The sequence below is a fragment of the Convolutriloba macropyga genome, chromosome 14 (genome assembly GCF_964194025.1).
Source record: "Convolutriloba macropyga chromosome 14, txConMacr16.3, whole genome shotgun sequence".
Lineage (NCBI taxonomy): Eukaryota > Metazoa > Xenacoelomorpha > Acoela > Convolutidae > Convolutriloba > Convolutriloba macropyga.
In genome coordinates this window covers 41,206,778-41,227,483 of record NC_134481.1, presented here as the reverse complement: position 1 = coordinate 41,227,483, position 20,706 = coordinate 41,206,778, and the positions used below count along the sequence as shown (strand labels likewise).

Below are 20,706 nucleotides of genomic sequence, written 5' to 3'. Positions count from 1 at the left end.
TTTTACTGAATTTCCAAGACAACGTTAAGAAAACTAAACAATTATCCCTAGCAAAAAATAAAAGTCCGTGCCGGTGCAGAAAAAAACTTTTCAAACTAAAACAAACAAAATAGACAATTGGACAAAAATTGCAAAAGTCGAATTAGTGTAGATAAAATTCTATAAAAAATAAGATAAGCTATAGATAGGTGCCTGTTGTATAAACTCAAAAAGACGTTACCAATTATACTTTCATTAAAGATCCAAAAACAAAGAAATCAATGAAAATCCAAAAGTTAAAAATATGTGCCTATTTTGAACTTCAAACGCATTATTATGTTCTCAAAAGCTTTGTGGTATCAATTTCAGCGAGCTACATATTAATGCAGCATTGTCATAAACTATTTATACGAAAAAAAATCAAATTACAAGCAAAGAAATTGAGTCAAATGGATTAAAAAACGGTCAACAGGGGTTATCTATTCGCGCCAATCTCTCAAAAAGCACTTCTCAAAGTCAAAAAGTCATTCACTGATTGAAACGCATGATCATATATCTTCTCTCGCTAAGATATTATTTCACACGGCAATTTTACTCTCTTTCGCTTTTAGGTCAAAACATCGTCTGAACGAATAGTACTTCTGGTAAAAAAAAACTAAGAAAACCAATACTCCTCTTCGAGTCGTAAAAAAAGGAGAGCGACTAAATAATAGCCGCTGAGAAGCTGAGGCGGCTATAAATCAATAAAAACCAAATACCCAATTTTGCTTTTCAATTTGTAGAAAATCTCGAAGACAATATCCAGCTGAAACTTAGTCCGATTCGCGAATCTACTGAAAAATATTTCCGATGTAAAAAGAATTCGAAAAACTTGTGCTCAAATTTGTATTTTGAAAAAGAAGGCATGGAATGCTGGCCAAAAATCAAAACCCCGAATAAATGCCGAAAATATATTGCTCCAGCTGATTGAAATTTTTTGATAATTTTGGATCTCTCGAAGTATAACTCCACTAAACCGTGTAATCTTGTCAATAATGAAGTCAAAACTGGGGATTTGAAAGAAATATTGTAGAAAATTTAACAATTCATACGAAATCTAAGCGATGTCAAAGACCAATAAAAACAACAAAGCTTTGGTAGATTTGAGAGAATAATACACAATGTATATAACTTTACATAAATTTATTATCTATGAAGGTGAATGTCTAACAAACTATACTTGATCAAATCAAATCAAATCAAATCAAATCAAATTGACGAGAGAAAAAGACCACCAACTAGTTATTAAAAATATTGCACAAAAATCTGCATACAAAATAGTCGACAGGCTAGAACATTAATTTAATCATCAAATGAGAGAATGAGAGAGGTGCGTAAGAAGAACTAATTTGAGACAAAATAGTCAAAGTTATCCACAGTAGTAGGAGTAGGAGCAACTGACTGTACTGTTGTAGGTAGTAATAGTAGTAGTTGTAGTAATAGCGAATTACAAATATAGAAATGAATTAATTTAAATAGATGTTAGAATTAACCGCGATTGGATAGAATTGAACAACAAAAGTTAAAGAAGGCTGTTACCAACTAACCCCCCCCCCCCACCCCCTCTGCCGAGTTCGACTACCATTGATTCTCAAAAGAGAAAAGCTGACAGAGACTAGAGGGACAAAAAGTGCATTTTTCAAAAAAAAAGGTTTTAAAACCCATCGCAAAAGTCAATTTTTCACGCCCCTAAAAGTCAGTGCGTGACACAATTAAAATGAAAAATCCAGTTGAAAGTGGCGAGAACGAGGGTGGCAGGTTGGAACGGCATCTTGTTAAATAGCGATTATAATAGTTTATCTACTGACTGATAGATAGATTGATTCGTTATAATACATAACAAGTAGTTTATCATCTGTTATTAGTGTTGGCCACAAGCGGCGTCAGAAAATGTGGCACTGCGAATCTTTCCACTGGGTTGCCCACGCCCGCATTGTTCACCTGGGAGTTAATTGCAATACTGCTGTGAGTGGCGGCCTGCAATGCAAACACTTCATTCGGGGGAGGCAGTAAAGCCAGTCTGTTGTTGGCCGCGGCCGCAAAGTGTGACGGGGTTAGTCTGGGTTCGGCTGCTCTTGAAGCAGCTGCGGATAGTAGCGCGGGGTTCGTGTTAATCAGTGGTCCTCTGGACGGGGAGTTTTTCTGGGAAGCACAGGACTGCTGTTGGTTTCTGTTGTTTTGTGAATCATGCTGTTGTTGTTGCTGCTGCTGCTGTTGTTGTTGTTGCTGAGGCGTCGCATTACTGTTATTCGCCACTGTTGAGCTAGTGCATGAAGCTAAGTTTTGAGAGGTTGCGGGTTGCTGGGCACTCACACGACTACCTCCCATGTGTACTTCACCTATAAAATAACGGAACTGTCAGACGTTGAAAGTACATCCTAAAACAATTTGATAATTCTATATCTTATCTAAATAATCTTATATTCTATACAAGAATCCTACATTTTATACAAGAATCCTACATTTTATACAAGAATCCTATATTTTATACAAGAATCCTATATTTTATACAAGAATCCAATATTTTATATAAGAATCTTATATTTTATACAAGAATCATATTTTTTATACAAGAATCCTATATTTTATACAAGAATCGTATATTTTAGACAAGAATCCTATATTTTATATAAGAATCTTATATTTTATACAAGAATCCTATATTTTATATAAGAATCTTATATTTTATATAAGAATCTTATATTTTATACAAGAATCAGAATCCTATATTTTATATAAGAATCTTATATTTTATATAAGAATCTTATATTTTATACAAGAATCAGAATCCTATATTTTATATAAGAATCTTAAATTTTATACAAGAATCTTATATTTTATACAAGAATCTTATGTTTTATACAAGAATCCTATATTTTATATAAGAATCTTATATTTTATAAAAGAATCTTATATTTTATACAAGAATCCTATATTTTATATAAGAATCTTATATTTTATATAAGAATCTTATATTTTATACAAGAATCAGAATCCTATATTTTATATAAGAATCTTATATTTTATACAAGAATCTTATATTTTATACAAGAATCTTATATTTTATACAAGAATCCTATATTTTATATAAGAATCTTATATTTTATATAAGAATCTTATATTTTATACAAGAATCAGAATCCTATATTTTATATAAGAATCTTATATTTTATACAAGAATCTTATATTTTATACAAGAATCTTATGTTTTATACAAGAATCCTATATTTTATATAAGAATCTTATATTTTATATAAGAATCTTATATTTTATACAAGAATCTTATATTTTATACAAGAACCCTATATTTTATACAAGAATGGTATATTTTATACAAACACCTTATGCAAGAATCTTCCAAGTGTTCTGTTATCTAGCCAAACTCGATTTAAAAAACTCTTTTTTATTTTTGTTACCAAGTTAGCAAACCACTGCGTGTTTGAAGAGGGGGTCGGGGTAACCACACGACTATAGCTTCTATTTAGAGCTATGAATTAGAAGCTTTATATTAAAAATTACAGAGAGTACCTTATAGTGCTAATAACTTAGATAGTTCTATATGTTTTTCCTCTTGCACAAAATTTTATCACGCAAAGATCTATTGACCAAACAGGGAGCACGAAATAGTTGAAATTCTTAAAATAATTATAAGAATTCATAGGCCAATTTTAAAAAAAAACATAGCCGGCAGAATGTCAGAACAGCTTCAAAATAGACTTGCGTGCCGTATAATACAGATAGAAACAGATACTTATATAAGACGAAAACGTTACCAACGCCGCCCAATAAACTATGTGAAAACATTCAGCGATAAAACAAAAGGCTGGTTGAAATTCACTCCGGAGAAGCCATTATTACACATATGAGTTATTAAAACATCCCACTAATTCAAATGAAACTTAAGTTTTGAAGTGCAAAAATCATTTGGTTTAGAAAGGTGAGTCACGTATGACCGAAATCAAACCAGGCAAATGACTTAACATTTTTGCTAGACAAAGTGAGAAGTCAAGCACGCAAAAGTCGTTGACAGGAAGAAGTTAAAAACGTGAAACAAATAACAAATCGACGAAAAACAAAGCAGGACAAATCCTGACATACTGTTCAAAGAACTTTTATTGACTAAATGAAAAACGAGACCTATAATCAACTATGAATGGATTGCACACACTTTAAAAAAACCCATCAAACAATCGAAAAAACAGTCAAATTGCCGCTTGCAACAAAAAAACGAATAGAGAGAAGGCGATCGTCATACATTGTTTTCTCGCTCCACTTTTAAATTAGAGAAAAACTTTTCACGCCCTAAAGTCACTGGCTTTTTGCTCTATTTCCTGTTTCAGCATGACTAAAATCATCTCTTCAATTTGACTTCAAAAACTATGAAAAGATGAAAATAGATTTTAAAAAACCAGAAGAGTTCCCAAACGACTCGAAGAGCCGTCTCTGTCAAACGAAAACATCATCAAAAAAGACAGTGCCTACTGAAACCACTCAAGAGAATTTTAAAACCATTTAAGAAAAAAGAAGCTCTAAAAATATCAAATTAAAGAATTTGAAATTGAAATTTTTTATCATTACAAGGCATATGAAGCTAAAGAAAAACTGCTTCGAAAAAATAATGTACTGAAATTCGAAACAATCAGCAAGTCACAATAGAGTAAGAAACTTGTCAAGGTTGGAAAACACAAAACTGCAAAATCAAAGAATAGTTGAAATTTGCAATTTTTTGTCATATTTCTCAACAAAAGTTTTATGTCAGAGAAATGTAATTACTTTGTACATAAAAGCTCCTCAAGTAAAAGATGTCTCTTCAAATCCCACAGATGGTAATAAAACAGAAACAATAGGCAATAATGCAAAAAACAATTGCCTACAAATTGGCAAATAGCTGACAAAACCTCCAAATTTGCCTGAAACTCAAATTGATTACCAGAGACCTTGAGAACCTTATGAAAAATCCTAAAATTAACAGAAAATCATAAAACCTCCTAACAAATAAATGAAAACTGACTTTAAAAAATTTTGCTCTTTAAAAAAGCGGTATGAACAAACATCCACTCTTTTCGCCCCACTCATCTAATTTTGTTCAACACTCAAACCACTCCATATTTCAGGCATTTCATTTCCTGCTTCAAAATTCACTCCAATCTCCAAGACTTCGAGTCGCAAAGACAGTGCCCCAATAATTCATCCTATATATTAAATGTATGACAGTTTATGAGGCACCGTGTTTAACGAAAGGCGAAAATGCATGTTTAAGAGGCCTCTGAAGAGCATGTTTAAGAACTATTGAAGAGCATGTTTAAGAGCTCTCGAGCAGCATGGTTAAGAGGGCAGATTGCGAGAGATCAATGACCGAACCAAATACTCTCGTAAAAGATCAATGTCCGAAAAAGCGCAGACTACAAAAGAGTCGATGACCGATAATCCAGCTGTCAAAAAATTCACCCACCGCAAAAAAACAGGGACGCAAGAAAAGTCATTCATCGAAAAAATGTCAATTAGAAATAGATCCAAAATAGGGCATTGCTATTTTCTATTTTCCTTTATTAATTGCTCTTGTACGAAGGTCATAGCAATTACTGTAAACCTGTTGGTCTTTTTTATGCAAATTTTTTGCTTGACCATTTTGCGCTTCTCTTCTAGAATGTTCTTTGACTTCTCAAGTGACTTTTTCACGCTTTCGTTCTTCATTTCTGAGTGATCTCTATTGCTCTCACTCTTGTTGCTAATATAAACTTGGTTGCATAGTAGGATACTTAAGGGCCAAATAGAACAGTTGGTAGTGCATATGCCTATGAAGCGGGAGGTCAGTGGTTCGAATCCCGGTGGGGTCAAATGTTTTTCCACCCGCCTGTCGTTCGAGAACAATCCTTCCGACATTAGTCGGTTTGTGTTTTGATTTCTTTGTTTCGTTAATAATATGCTAGTTGCGAACATGTGAGATTAAACTACTCTATTTAATTGCTCTGAAACGACGTTTGTAGCAATTGTATTAGTCCTGTTGGTCTTTTTTATGCGATTTTTCGCTTGACCAATTTTTTGTCTGACCCATTTGACTTTTCGTCATTAAGAACGGGATAAACAGGTAGCGCCCAGCGGGCATTGAGTTTCATTAGAGGCCCTTAGTCGCGTTTAGTAGTCCTTCATGTGCTTAGTGTGGAGTAGCAACTTAGAAGGCCGTTATTTAAGGTTAAATGGTCATTTTAGGAGTTTTGGAGCACAAACTGTTATATTTTTTCGCGTTTTTTTGTCATTTTTCGGATTCTTTGTTAGACCAGTCTAAAATTAAGGCTCAAAACATAAGTACTTTTTCTGACCATTTTAACAGCTATCTGTATTAATACTCCAAGCAAAAACACGCAATTTAAAATAATTTTCACAATTTTCAAGTTCTAATTTTTTTTTTCAATTTTTAGTTTTCTCAAGCCTCAAGAGCCAATTATTCATTAGGGTTTGATATTACGTTACTGCTCAGTTTCTGGATGTAATGGTATGTTTTTCAAGATTTTATTATCACGAATTTTAGAATTTTTTTGACAAAACATTCAGTTTTTATTTTTTTTGACCTTCATTGTCATTATTCAGGTTTTTTTCAGCCTCAGGGGGTAAGACAACCTCCTTCATGGTCTAAAAATAATTTACTGAAATTTTTTTCTGGCCAGGGAATAGTTTTCAACTTTTCATCAAAATTTAAGCAATTTGTTTTTTACAAAACCTTGCTATTTTTAAAAGTTTTTTCATCTTTTTCCAATTTTTTGGTTTCTCCAGCCTCAAGAGCTAAAACCAACCTCCTCTAGGGTTTAATAAAGGGTGACTGCAAAGTTTTTGAATGCATGTTTTGCAATTTTTCAATTTTTTGACATTTTTTGTCATTCAGGTTTTTCGGCCTCAGGGGTCAGAAAACCTCCGTTAGAGTTTGATAGTAAGTTTCTGGAAAGTTTTTATTGGCCACGGAATAGTTTTTAATTTTTAATATCACAAAATTTTAGCAGTTTTTCGATAAAACTTGCTTTTTTTCAAGTACGAAGTTTTTGATAATAGGTTACTTTTGATAATAGGTGATAATATTTTTGATAATAGGGTTTGATAATAGATTCCTGCATAGTTTCTGGATGTGATAGAAAGTTTTTCAAGATTTTAACCTCACGAAATTTCAGGTCATTATTCAGGTTTTTTCAGGTTCAGGGGTCAGAAATCCTCCTTTATGAATAAATAATAAGTTACTGGAGAATTTTTATTGGCCATCGAATAATTTTGAACTTTTTAATATCACAAATTTTTGCAATTTTTTTTTATAAAACTTGCAATTTTTTTTCAAGTTTTTTTAAAATTTTGTTTGTCATTTTTTTAGGTTTCTCCAGCCTCAAGAGCCAAGGAACCTCCTCTAGTATTTGATAATAGCTTACTGTATAGTTTCTAGATTTGTTCAAAATTTTTTTGAAAATATTTTTGAATTTTTTTTTATCTTTTTCCGGGCCCAGGAACCTCCTCTAAGGTTTGACAATAAGCTACTGCATAGGTTCTGGAGTTAATGGAACGGTTATCAAAATTTCAATCACTCGAATTTTAGCAGTGTTTTGACAAAATTTAAATTTAATGTTTTCAGAAAATTATTTTGTTCATGTTTATGGATCTTTATGATCCACTGAAACTATTTAAGGCTTGAAATGGGGATACTGGATATTCCCATGAGACAATAAATATGTTCTGGAGATTTTAATATCAGAAGTTTTAGCATGACTATGTTGAAATTTGCAGTTTTTTAAAAAAAATTGAATGTTTTTGACCTTTCCTGAGTCTAACGATCATTAATGGCCAAATTTTTTAAGTCTTGCAGATGGGTTTTATGACAGATCTCCAGAGACAAAAAAAGGTTTGAACATCTGTTTTCTTTTCTTCTTCGAAATTCTGTTTCTATTCTATTTATTTACTAACAAGGCTAGAAAACTAAAGTTGCGGAGTCGAATCTCATCATCGAAAACATTCCTGGCTCTTTCTCTCTCTCTCTCTCTCTCTCTCTCTCTCTCTCTCTCTCTGCTGGTTGGGGTTTCTTTTCTTCTCTTACTTGTTCACGTTTTATTTCTCACACTCTATCTCAAATGAAGTTTGTAGCAATCATATTAATCATGTTGGTCTTTTCTATGCTTTTCCGCTTCAGCGATTTTTGTAACACATTTGACTTTTCGTCCTCAGAAACAGGATAAAGAGGTAGCGCCCAGTGAGTATTAAGTTCTCTTAGAGCCTTTCAGCTCAATTGTCTCATCAGCCGCCCACTAATACCCAACACTGCACATTCAGGCCGTAAGGGCTCCGTGCAGCCAAAGACCCCCCTCCCACTATTGCCCCCCCCCCCCGCTGCGGTGCACCACTCTTTTCACATGCCCTTCAATTAAGCTTAGCTAAGCTAGCCTCAGTAAACCATGGCTAGCTACTGACGGAGCCAACTCCTCGCCGGTCGTTTGAGAGCAATTCGCCCGACGTTAGTCGGTTATGTTTCAACTTTTGCGAAGTAGGTTTGGTTGGCTTAGGGAGTTTAACGATTTTTCGCTCACGATCGAATAATTTATCCGTTAATTGCCCTTCCATCAAAATTTTTTCACGCAATATTTTTGGCTGACAGATCCAGATTTATGAGATACTTGTTTGCCTTAGTATTCACAATTTTCTCCTTCGCATTTTCAAGCACCATTTTTACTGTCGAAAGGTAGGTGGAATGTTCACCAAGTTAAATTATTAAAAGTTATCGTAGCTTCTGGTATTTGCTATAAGATGCTTGAAGAAGTTTTTAGCTAACCGCCAACGCAGGTTGAATTTATCCCCTACTTCTTTTCGAGGAAGTTTCTGTGGATGCTAGTCGAATGTTTTCATTGTCATCATAACAGAACACAAAACTTTAATTGAAATAAAAATTTAGCAGTTTTGCTTAATCTTAATATTTGTGACCATCGCGCTCATTTTACTTTTTTCCCGGGTTTTTTATGATCTCGCGTTCATATACAACTTTTAGTTTTCGGTAAATGTATCAATGAAATGAATATTGGGATGCGCATATCTGTTCGTCCAAAGTTTTTAGAGAGTTCTTGAAAAAAAAAGTTTATTTAGATTGCTTTTACGGACCTGCTAGTATTCTCTGAATGGTAAAATGAAATGGAAAAATGAAATGCCGCAACACAGGAAAAATTATTGATATTCAAATGTGCGTATTGATGCTCACTAACTTCCAAGTGCTTAAAATAAAAGTTTGCATTTTTTTAAAAACCAATCTCAAATAATCGAACGTTCAAAAAACGTTAAGACAGGCAATTAAGCAACTATGTGGACAGTTGAATTCCAGCAGTTTGTTACGTTAGCTCCGTTTCATTTTGACCGTTGAATTCTGTTCGTCAATTCGTGAAACGGTTGCTTATTTCAACTTTATGGGATACGATATAGTTAATATCATAGTAAATAACATCACCTAAATGTCTATCTAGGTGATATCGACGTTTGAATCTTTTGTTGCACAGCTGGCACTCATGTGGACGCATGCCGGAGTGTAGTATCATGTGTTGAGAGACACGAGCCATCAGATCCGAAGTGAAATTGCATTCTGGACACGAGTACTTCTTCTTGTTCTTCGAGTTGCCACTGTTCGCATTGTAAATAGGCTGCAGCGATCCCCGAGTTCTCGTTGGAGTGAAAAATATTATTCGCCACGTTGTTCACAACCTGTGAACAAACACGTAAATATAACCTGTAACGTTCTAGCCCCCCCCCCCGTTAGAGAGCACGTGCCGTTACATAGTAAATCATTATGTAAAAATATTGCACGTACATCTGGGGGATGCAAATAATATGCGCCCACTAAGCTGGGGGGGGGGGCGCAAACGGAAAAGATCCCGCAAATATAACCGTGAAAACAACCTGTAAATATAACCGACTTAGATTATAGATGAAAACAGATTATCAATTCGAGGCAAAAACAAATTAAGAGCTTCAAAAACTTTAGCAGACAAACCAGTATTTTGTCAGAGATCAAGAACGATCTCGCTCGCTCACTGATGTGTTTTTAAAACTTAAAAGTCAAGCCTAAAAAGGACGCAATTGATTAAGTATGCAAAAAATATATAGAAAGCCACGAAAATTTTACCGATGGTTTTAACTATCGCTTCGGGGGCCGTGAAATTACATTGCCTTGCGACTATCAAAACAATGAGAAATTTTGGTTGAAAAACTGTTCACGCTGCCGTTCCATTTGCTCACTTTTATCACGAAATGTCGAGCCATTAATCAAGCGCCGTATATTAGCAGATAGTGAAGCTACACCATTTTAGCACGGTCGTTTGTCTCATGTTTGCCTTTTAACTCTATCTACAGACGGATCAAAAACAATCTCTAACAAAATTAACACTTCGAATTCCAAAATTATATTCTAAACTGCCTATTTTTACAATCAATACAGTAAAAAAAAATAGCCGGCAGATTGCCGGAAAATAGCCGCCGTTGATTCCAATAAGCATGATTGGGATTGAAAGAATAGATATTGAAAAAAAATTAGAGAGAGGCCACAGGTGCTACTATCAATACCAATAAGCATTAGAGATGGCAAGTAAGACTTATAAGAACGACGTTCGAAAAGCGGGCATCTAAAATAAGGCATTATGGGCTTATCCCGTTTCTACTACTGACTTCAATTTTTTATATTGACTCTGTTCATTTTGAATTGTTTTGCTGAGCAGCTGATGTTCAAAAATCACTTTTAGCAAAATGAGAGAACAGAGAAACTAGAGCAGCCTAGAGAAGTCAAAAAGATTTCAAGCAAAATGTTGAAAAAGCGGCAAAATGAGGTAAAGCGAAACATTTTTTTGTTCGACGAAAAAAACATAGCAGGCCAAGTCCTGACGTACAATTCAAAGAATTTTCATTGACTAAAAAGAAAACTAGACCTAGAACGGACTATGAATGGATTGGAAAAACCATTTAAAAAATCCAATCCAAAAATCGAAAAAGTAAAAATCAAAGTGAAATTGCCGCATATGAACAAAAAACCACTAGCGAGAAAGCGAATTTTTGTTCAAACACCGTTTTATCAATCTACTTTAAAATTAGAGCATAAAATATTCACGACGCAAAACCACTCGCTTTTTCGCTCCACTTCCTGTTTCGGGCGTGACCAAAATCACTACACTCCAATTTGACATCAAAAATCATGAAAATGTGTGAACAATCGTAAAAAAAGACAGCGCCCCAATAAAATTCAAATTTTTTGAGTTGTAAAAAAATAGGAGCGCTATAATAGCCGGCTGAGAAGATGAGGGCGGCCCTTAACAAAAGATGAGACAAATTGATGAAATTTTTCTCTGTTTGTCAGCGTCAAAAGTGTTCTAATTTGGTGTGCAGTTCCAGTTGGATTCTTAAACTATACTTAATTCAGCTTCTAAACTAAAAGCTAATACGCTTAATACCAATGTCAGTTAGCAAACAGTCTAAGGATCTTTGATAACATAATTCTCAATGACTTAATGACCGGGCTTTATCGGTTTATCTTGTCTCTTTTGATTTTGATCAACTGAACTAAAAAATACATTACACCTATATTTAAAACAAATTTTTGTCCGCAATTGGAAACATCAAAGCACGCGAGCAGCAAAAGTCAAGCCAAGTTAGGCTCCCAAAACGTGCAACAATACTGCATTTATTGAATACTGCAAGAAATGGTCAAAATTGTTACAAAATTTATCAATTTCTGTAAGTTCTCTCAATCGGAACGTTGTTTGACAATAAAAGAACAGTCATCAATTGGTAAATATAAAAACTTTGTCGCTTTAACTATACACATAAATTGTCGCTTTAAATCACAATGCACGCGGTATAACTAAACAATGGCCAAAAACTATTCAAATGGAAATCAATCATTAAAAGACTAAAGAAACAGAACAATATTCAAACGGAAAAATTCGGTATCAAACGGGAAAATATTTAAACGAAAAAATCTTAACAAAACCAAGCCTTAAGAAAGATCGCAGAAAAGGAGTACTCTTCCAAATTTGAAAAAGTGAAGCTACCAAAACCTCAGTGTCATATGTTGAATAAAATCAATTGTAAACAAAAACTTCTAAGGGCAAAAAATTCTAAGAAAAATACAAAAATTATTAGTTCAAATAAGTCATTTTGAATCTAACAAAGGCAAGGCGGATTGAACTATAGGTCTAAGAAGAATATTAGAAAGAAACATGAGAATACATACATTACATAATTCGCAAATTAAAAATAAAAAAATAAGGAATCGGAAACTCTAATGAAAAATCAAAACGAAAAAATGAGGTACCAAAACATGGTTTTGTTGCTATTATGCAATCGAGGTTCAAGAACATTACGTAGCCATCTTCCTGTCTCAGTAAAAACCAAAAACAGCTCAAATGCAAAACAGTAAAACAATTTGAAAAAAAAAATTTTCGAAATATGGTTAAAATTTTCACTGAATTTCGAAGAATTTCACTGAATTTACCTTCAAAAAACAATTGGCAACATAACAAAACCAAAAACATCGATTGTCACCCAAAAGACTTTTTATGATAAATAAAGTCAAAGTAAGAACTTAAAGAACTTAAACAAACAGAGCCAAAATCGGATTCGTATGTGTACAATTTTAAGACCCCACGTCAAAAAGAGGCGTCCAATTCAGGAATTATCACGAAGACTTTGAAATATTTACTAACTTGCTTGCCAAAAGTGCCAGAAAGAGTCCAAGAAATTATGAAAAAAAACCAAAAATTGACAGAAAAAAAAAACAGAAATATGGACCAATTTTGCACTTGAAACGCTCTCAGAAACAATGTGGTATCGATTTCATATGGTTGCATGTTCATGCAGCATCGATAAAAAATTACTTCTACAAAAAACCAAGTTACAGAAATAGCCGCAATAGATTCGTAGATCTGCAGTCTCAAAAAAACAATAAAAAAGACAGACTAAAAAAATTCGTCTTTTCATTGAAGGCTGATATGTTATATTTTCTTTAAAAATCTGTATACGTTTTTGCTGCTTCTATTAGCTGCTCCCAAATAACCTTCATTTAGAGTGGCACGCCCATTTGACCTTATCTCTTTGAATTAAAGTAAATAAAAGTCAACTTCAAAGTGAGGAAGTCATTTTTGGGAGTGAGGTAAGTCAAGTGTGACCAAAAATTTAATCACGCGAATGAACAAAAAACTCGCTCCACTAAGAGCGAAAAATGACGTCACACACGCACTTCAGTTGAAATTGCATGAACGAATGAACAAAAAGCAGATTTGAAGTGGTTGTGACGTCATATGGTCGTAACAAAAATCGCGACGACGAAAACCAAGAGAAGGCCAATAATAGCCCCAGCTATCGCTGTGCGGCTATTAATAAGAAAAAATTGAGCCAGATGGACGAAAACACGGCTAAAAACTCATCTACATGCGCCAATCTCTTTTCAAACTCTTCTCAAAGTCAAAAAGTCATTCACTGAACGCAGTGCGTGAATAAAAACTTCACTCGCTCAGAAAAAGTTAGTTCACAAGGCAATTTAACTCACTTCCTCTATTAGGTCAAAACACCGCCTGAACAAATAGTACTTCCGGTAAAAAAAAACCTGAAGAAAACCAATACTCTTCTTCGAATCGTAAAAAAAGGAGAGCGCCTAAATAATAGCCGTTGAGAGGCTGACGGCAGCTATTAATGAAAACAGGCTGAAATTAAATTGCCCTGAAATCTGCAAAAAAGACATAAGTAATTATAAAGGGTGGCATATCAGGTAGCAGAAGGTCCAGGTAGCCAAAAAAATCAGAGTATAAGATAGCCGAAATTGCATAATCTAGGAAGTGATAAAATAGTATAATATAACTGGCCTCAAATTAATATAACGGGTCGCTAAGTCCCACGGGCCGCTGAGGCATCGCCATGACCCCCGAGGCATGACCTGCTAAATGAAATGTCCGCTTAAAAGTTATTACGTTTCAGTTTCATTTCATTAGCATCACTTCATTTTCCGTTCTTAGTTTGCTTGTCGAAATTGCTTCGATTAACTATCATTTTTGGCTAGGTGAAACTTCGCCCATCTGAAAGTAAAACTTAGGGAAAACATAACCCACAAACGTCGGAAGAATTTCTCTCGAACGACTATTGGGAGCAGTTTTCTCTAAACAGTAGTTAAATTATGAAATGTGTTCAACTTGAAAACAGATCTCTTAAAACATTTAAGCAAATACTTTCTCAAACGATTGAGGCATAATAGGGTTTGAATACAATTCACGTGGAACTCAACTTACTGCTTCTTGGGGAAAATTGCCGATATAGACTAATACTCAGAGCAAAAAAATATTTTGAGTGGATTCATACAAAATTATTCGGAAAACGAAAATCTGTAAATGATGTTCAAAAACAGACAGTTCACCGTGTAATTTTGCAATTTGAGTGCTTTGTGTGCAATTTGAGTAACTAGTCTAGCATTCCTTTAAAATGAAAAACCCCACTATAGCTGGAGTTAAATCGTCAGTAGATGTAAGTTTCAACAAAAGTTAACCGGATCTATTCTGCCCCCCCCCCCCCCCCCCCCCCCCCCAGCTTAGTCGGCATATATCTTATACGCCCTCAGGCGCACGTGCTAATTTACATAAAAACGTATATAATAACAATACATAAATTGTTACTGGGGGCACATAAAACACTGGGGGGGGGGGGGGGTCGAAACAGAATAGAGGCAGTTAATCTCAGCGAGTGCTCATCAAAACTATGTTTGAACGAAAGAGAATGATTGAGAAGAATGAAAGATGTTACCTGTGTTACCTGAGTGATGGGCGACTTATTTCCTGGCATCACCGGGTTTGTGTTGAGGTTGTTTCCTCCTCCATTCTGATTGTTGGGTGCTCGTGGGGCAGGGGGGATGTGGGCAACTGCATGTGCACACAGCTGTCTCGCATTTGAGAAGACCTCCATGCACTGTTTGCACTGGAACGTCGAAGTGCCGAACTCATTTGCAATCGAGTTACATTTCATGTCACTAAATACCAACATATATTGAGGTGATTCTAAATAATGTTGCCGGTAGAAGCCAATTTTGATCAACATCAATAATTAGTGATGCAATTCACTGTTAAAAGCCTTGCTTGAGATCTATTCTTCCCAAACTAAGGGAAGGCCGATAATAGTTCTGTTTCGGTATCGCAGCAATTATTCAACTCTCGTTGATATAACAGTTGCATACGTTATCGATGAATAATTTGTTCACGGCCGATAAATAGCACGAAAAGGGGTGGTGGTGCAAAATCTAAGAATCATCCTTCAACCATGAGTATACGTCACGTCTCCAATACACTTTCTATGAATCGCATACTTGGAGACTAGTGAGCTGACAGGCTCTAAGAGAACTTTATGCCTGCTGTCTATCCCGTTTTTAAGGAAGAAAAGTCAAATGGGCCAGACGAAAAATCGGTCAAGCGAAAAATCTCATAAAAAAGATCAACAGGACTAATATAAGAGCTACAAACTTCGTTTGAGAACAATTAAAAACATTGCCACAGCTTGTTATCGCCCTCTCGAATTTAATCAAAAACTCGGTTTCGCATCGGAGTTTAAATTCTCGGTGGCTATAACAACCGTTAGGTAACATTCATTAATCAACAGTTGCATAACTTACGTAACTGCTTTAATGGTAAGGCAACTTTTTCCGCAACTCTTCACATAGCAGCTAGCGAAAAAAAATTGTCCAAATCAAAGCAGATTTCCGCCACTGTCTCAGAGTTTTGTGCGTTAACCAGGCGTTACCCGTCACCGGTCGTTAACGAGTTATCCATCAATAAAAAACCAACCATTATCCTAATGAGAAATTTAGGATAATGAAAGATCAGGAAATTTAGGTCTCACATATTAAAAAATATTTGGCAGATAAACGGAAAACAACCATCATTGACTCCCACAACCACGATTGGGATTCAAAAAAAAAACAAAAGATTGATTTTTTATACAACAGATTAAAAGTGTAAACTATTTTGATGTCAATTCGTAGTTGAACATGCTCCTCTTTTTTAATGAGAGGATACATGGACTAATATCAATACCAATAAGCATTTAAGATGGTATCAAAAACATAAGAACGAAGTTCTTGTACCAGGCATCTAAACTGGACTTCATGGCTTCCTCTCAGATCTATTGTAATCCAAATCATTTTGAATTTATTGCAGCGCTGTCTTTTTGAGGCGTGACTCTTTCAAATTAAATTAAAATACTGTGAGAAATCGGGGCTTGATTAATCTTTCCGATTTTGAGGGAATTTTTTTCACGAGCGACAAATTAACTTCTGTTTTCAGAGTTTTTTTCTTGCGTACTAAAAATATACTACACATTTGTTCTATTTGTTCCTACTTATATTTTATCATGTTCTTTAACGGGCAGCTAATGCTGTTTATGACTTAAACACTATTTGTTATCATATAACAGTGAATTTCTCATTTTCCCATTTTTTGTTGTTCCTTTACTTAGTATCAGTAACGACAGGTCTTATTGGTAATCACTGAGTCATAAATGAATCTCAAGATTGCTTCAAGTTCATACCTAGTGGTTTTGCAATACTAGAACTATTTGTTATCGAAATATGCGAGTATTTCTTTTGAAAGTATTTGTTGTCATATCATTAAAACTCATTAAGGCCAGAATGAATCTAGCCCAGAGAAGTCAAAAAGATTTCACGCAAAATGTAGAACAAGCAAGAACTAATGTAAAGCGAAACGAATTTTGTTCGACGAAGGACAAGAAAATATAACAGTACAAGCGCTGGCCTCTATTTCGAAGAATTTTTATGAAAAAAACAAAAAATAGGCCAAGAAACGACACGGAATGCGCTCAGAAAATCATTTCAAAAAACCGGAAAACAGATAACAAAGCTGCCACAAAAACAGTCGCAATAGCTTTGCAGATCTGCACTCTAAAAAACAGTAACAAAAGACAGACCAAAAAATTTTATACTTTTCATTAAGTGATATAATGTTATATTTTGATTAAGAATCTGCATAAGTTATTGCTGTCTCTATTAGCTGCTCTCAACTAACCTTCATTTAGAGTGACACACATTCATTGACCTGATCACTTTGAATTGAAGTGAAGAAAAGTCAATTTCAAAGTGAGGAAGTCGTTTTTGAGAGTGAGATAAGTCACGTGTGACCAAAAATTTAATCAAGCGAATAAACAAAATTTCGCTCCACTAAGAGTACAAAATGACGTCATGCACGCATTTCATTTGAAATTGCATGAACGAATGAACAGAAAGCAGATTTGAAGTGGTTGTGGATCATATGGTCGTAACAAAACTCTTGACGACAAAACAAAAAACATAGCAGGACAAGTCCTGACGTACAATTCAGAATTTTCATTGACTAAACAAAAAAACTAGAGCTAAAACGAACTATGAGTGAATTTGGAAAACCATTTCTAAAACAAATCTGATCAAAAAGTATTAAAAAAACAGAAAAACAAAGACAAAATGCCGCATGTGAACAAAAAGCCACTACAGAGAAAAGGGAATTTGGTTTAAACAAAAAAATTAGGCCTAGAATGAACTATGAATGGATTGGGAAAACCATTTTAAAAAATCCTATCCAAAAAACCGAAAAAACAGTAAAAATCAAAGTGAAATTGCCGCATGTGAACAAAAAACCACTAGCGAGAAAGCGAATTTTTGTTCAAACACCGTTTTCTCACTCTACTTTAAAATTAGAGCAAAAAAATTTCACGCCGCAAAACTACTCGCTTTTTCGCTCCATTTCCTGTATCGGTGTGACCAAAATCACTACTCCAATTTGACTTCAAAAATCATGAAAATGTGTAAACATAAAAAAAGACCCAATACAATTCAAATTCTTTGAACTGTAAAAAACCAAGAGAAGGCCAATGATAGCGCCAGCTATCGCTGTGCGGCTATTTTAAAAAATTGAGGTCAAATTGCCGTGTTTGAACCAAAAGCCACTAGCGAGAAAGCAAATTTTTATTGAAATACCATTTTCTTCAACTTTAAGACGAGTGGAATCACTTACTGTACTGTTTCGGTCCACACTTCCTGTTTCTGCGAGACCAAAATCACTACAAATTGACATCGAAAATCTTCAAAATGTGTGAAGAGATTTTTAACAAGGACTGCGCTCCAATATAGTGCATTCCTTGAAATGCAAAAAAAAATACAAGAGAACGCCAATAATAGCCTCAGCTATCGCTTTGCAACTTATAATCAAAAATTTTTAAATTTTGAAGCAAATGTATGCACTCTGTTGTACAAGATTACCCATCTCTCCAACATTGTCACATACGTTGTGGGTAAATCAAACAAATATTTATGAAATTTAATAGTATCAGAAAAACAGCAGCCCTTCAATTCGACTCACGTCATATTGAGATCATCATCAACACTTGAGTTCCTGTTACTTCCTCCGCCACATGTCTCGAGCTCTGTGGCTGCGAAATTAGAGCCAGAGTTGCCAGTTCCAGTTGCACCCCCTGCACCCGACTGGTTGTTGTTTCCAGCTGCCCCAGTAGCTGAGGAGTTTGACTCTATTCCCATGTACTGCAGAAAGGCACCCGGACTGCCCGGGGCTTGAGCCACCACTCGCTCATTGAGACCAGCAGAATTTGTGGAGGTGACACTCGCCGCGTCTGAGCTGTTCAGGTCCAGCTAAACAAGAAATGTTCCTTCTTTTTCATACGTATTATCAAATACTCTTTCGAATCTTTTCTGATTCGGTTCGCAGTCTCGCCTTGAAAGGAGCCCCCCCCCCCCCCATTATGGTATATTTATAGTGATTTGGGCAGGCGGGGTACACTAAACGTTATCTGACCATACTATACGCATTAAGCTGCGTGGATATAATGGGAAAGACCAAATTCGCGGGAGTAAAAGGTGTCCTCATGTTGGGAGCCGAAAGAAAATAGAAAAATAGATCTTCTTCCTTTAGTGGTAGGGGGGGGGGGGGGGGGGGGGTGTATATTTCCTAGCTCAGTTTTTATTTTTGTTCTTATTACGGGTCTTTCTCATTCACCGGAGGATATAATTTCTTGGGGGTCCTATAGTGGGGAAGACAGACCGAGTAATATGTAAGAACAAAATAAAAACTGTAATTTCTTTACATTAATATCATCAAAAAATCTCGCAGTCAGCAGGATTCGAACCTGCGCGGGTAGAACCCATCTGATTTCTAGTCAGACGCCTTAACCACTCGGCCATGACTGCTTCAATATACCTAACAAGCAGTGTACTATAAACACGGGAAATCACTTTCTTCAGTAATTCAATTCCTTCACTTCTGCATGCTCCTATTATTACGTCTTAAACCTTTGCGCATTGAAACCAACACAAGCTATTTTTATCCACAAAATGCGAATTTAATTTAACTAACCGCATTCCTATCTCCAAACGAAGACATCCGATTACTATTTCCACCTCCTCCACCCCCACTTCCCAAATGCGAGTTGCCCCCCGAGTAGAAGTCTCTGTTATCCATCTGCCCCCCGCTATTCTGTTGACTGTTAAACGGAAAATGGATCGGACCCGAATTCTTATCCACCGAATTCTGACTCGACGATTCCTGTTTGCAAGCGGCTCCCATTCCGCCTCCTCCTCCACCTCCACCTCCGTCACCGGAACAAAAAGCGGAGCCTCCACCCGACCCCGAACCTTTTCCAGAACCCTTAACCGGTTTGATATTCAACGTTCCCAGACACTGGGTCAACAAAGAGTTTATCAGCAATATTTTGGTATGATCGCTGCCCATATTTTGCAGTACTGATTTGTGTAAACTGAGCGATATTTCAATCTGATCATCTTCATCATAAGAAGGCAAATTGCCAACTTGGTTGAAAAGTTGGCCCAGGTTGAAAGTGCTCAAATCTGAGTTGTTCGAAGAACTGGCGTTGTTGCTGCAATTCACCACCGTCTCCGCCATCACAATCTGAAATAAAAACTCCAATTAAAAATCTCTCAAATGCTCTAGAAAAAAACCCAATGACGACCCCGAAAAATTTTAACGTTCCCCGAAGTTTAACTAACTCTTCGTAGCTAAAAGTTCGTGTTTATCCCATTACCAGCCTTGTGCCAAAATGGCGGGGGGGGGGGCCATTGGTCGTTATCAAACAGCATTCTTACCTAAGGATTCGTCACTGATTCGCTGAAAAACTAATTCTGTTTTTTCGCCTGACCTTTTTGTTCTTATTGCTTTTTGTTCTTATTGCTTTTGTTCTTATTGATTTTGTTTCGAAATTAGGGTTCATTTTACCAGGTGACAAAAGCATGATTTCAATCCTATTCAAAGCATTGATAGCGACCACCAATGTTGCCTGTGCATTTGGACATTAATCGGTTGAATTATTCATACGGCATTAAAAACGCCTGTTCAATAATTCATAGAATACAACTGACGCGACAACTTAATCACTTATTCCCTTTCATCCTAAATGGTATCTATGTTTTTTAGGATCAACAACAACAATAGCAACTGCAGTACAAATTTAAAATCTATTTTGGTTAAAGAATAATTCAAATCACAGTAACTGACGCAACGTACAAAGATCTTGTGTTATTTTTACAGGCAAAACAAGTCGAGCAAAAAGAGAATTTGCCAGCAGCAAAATTGACATTCTAATTACTTTAGCAGATGAGTTAAGAGCTCAATTGGGTACTGTTTCCTTTTGCCTACTGTAGAA

General features: G+C 35.4%; 1 non-coding gene and 1 pseudogene across 1 annotated transcript; both read right to left on the bottom strand.

Moving 5' to 3' along the window:
* Positions 1–1,748: 1,748 nt before the first annotated feature.
* Positions 1,749–19,975, bottom strand: LOC142353483 (uncharacterized; annotated as a pseudogene).
* Trnas-aga (transfer RNA serine (anticodon AGA)) lies at positions 19,156–19,237 on the bottom strand. Its single transcript has one exon. It is a non-coding gene; the product is annotated as a tRNA-Ser (tRNA).
* Positions 19,976–20,706: the final 731 nt, after the last annotated feature.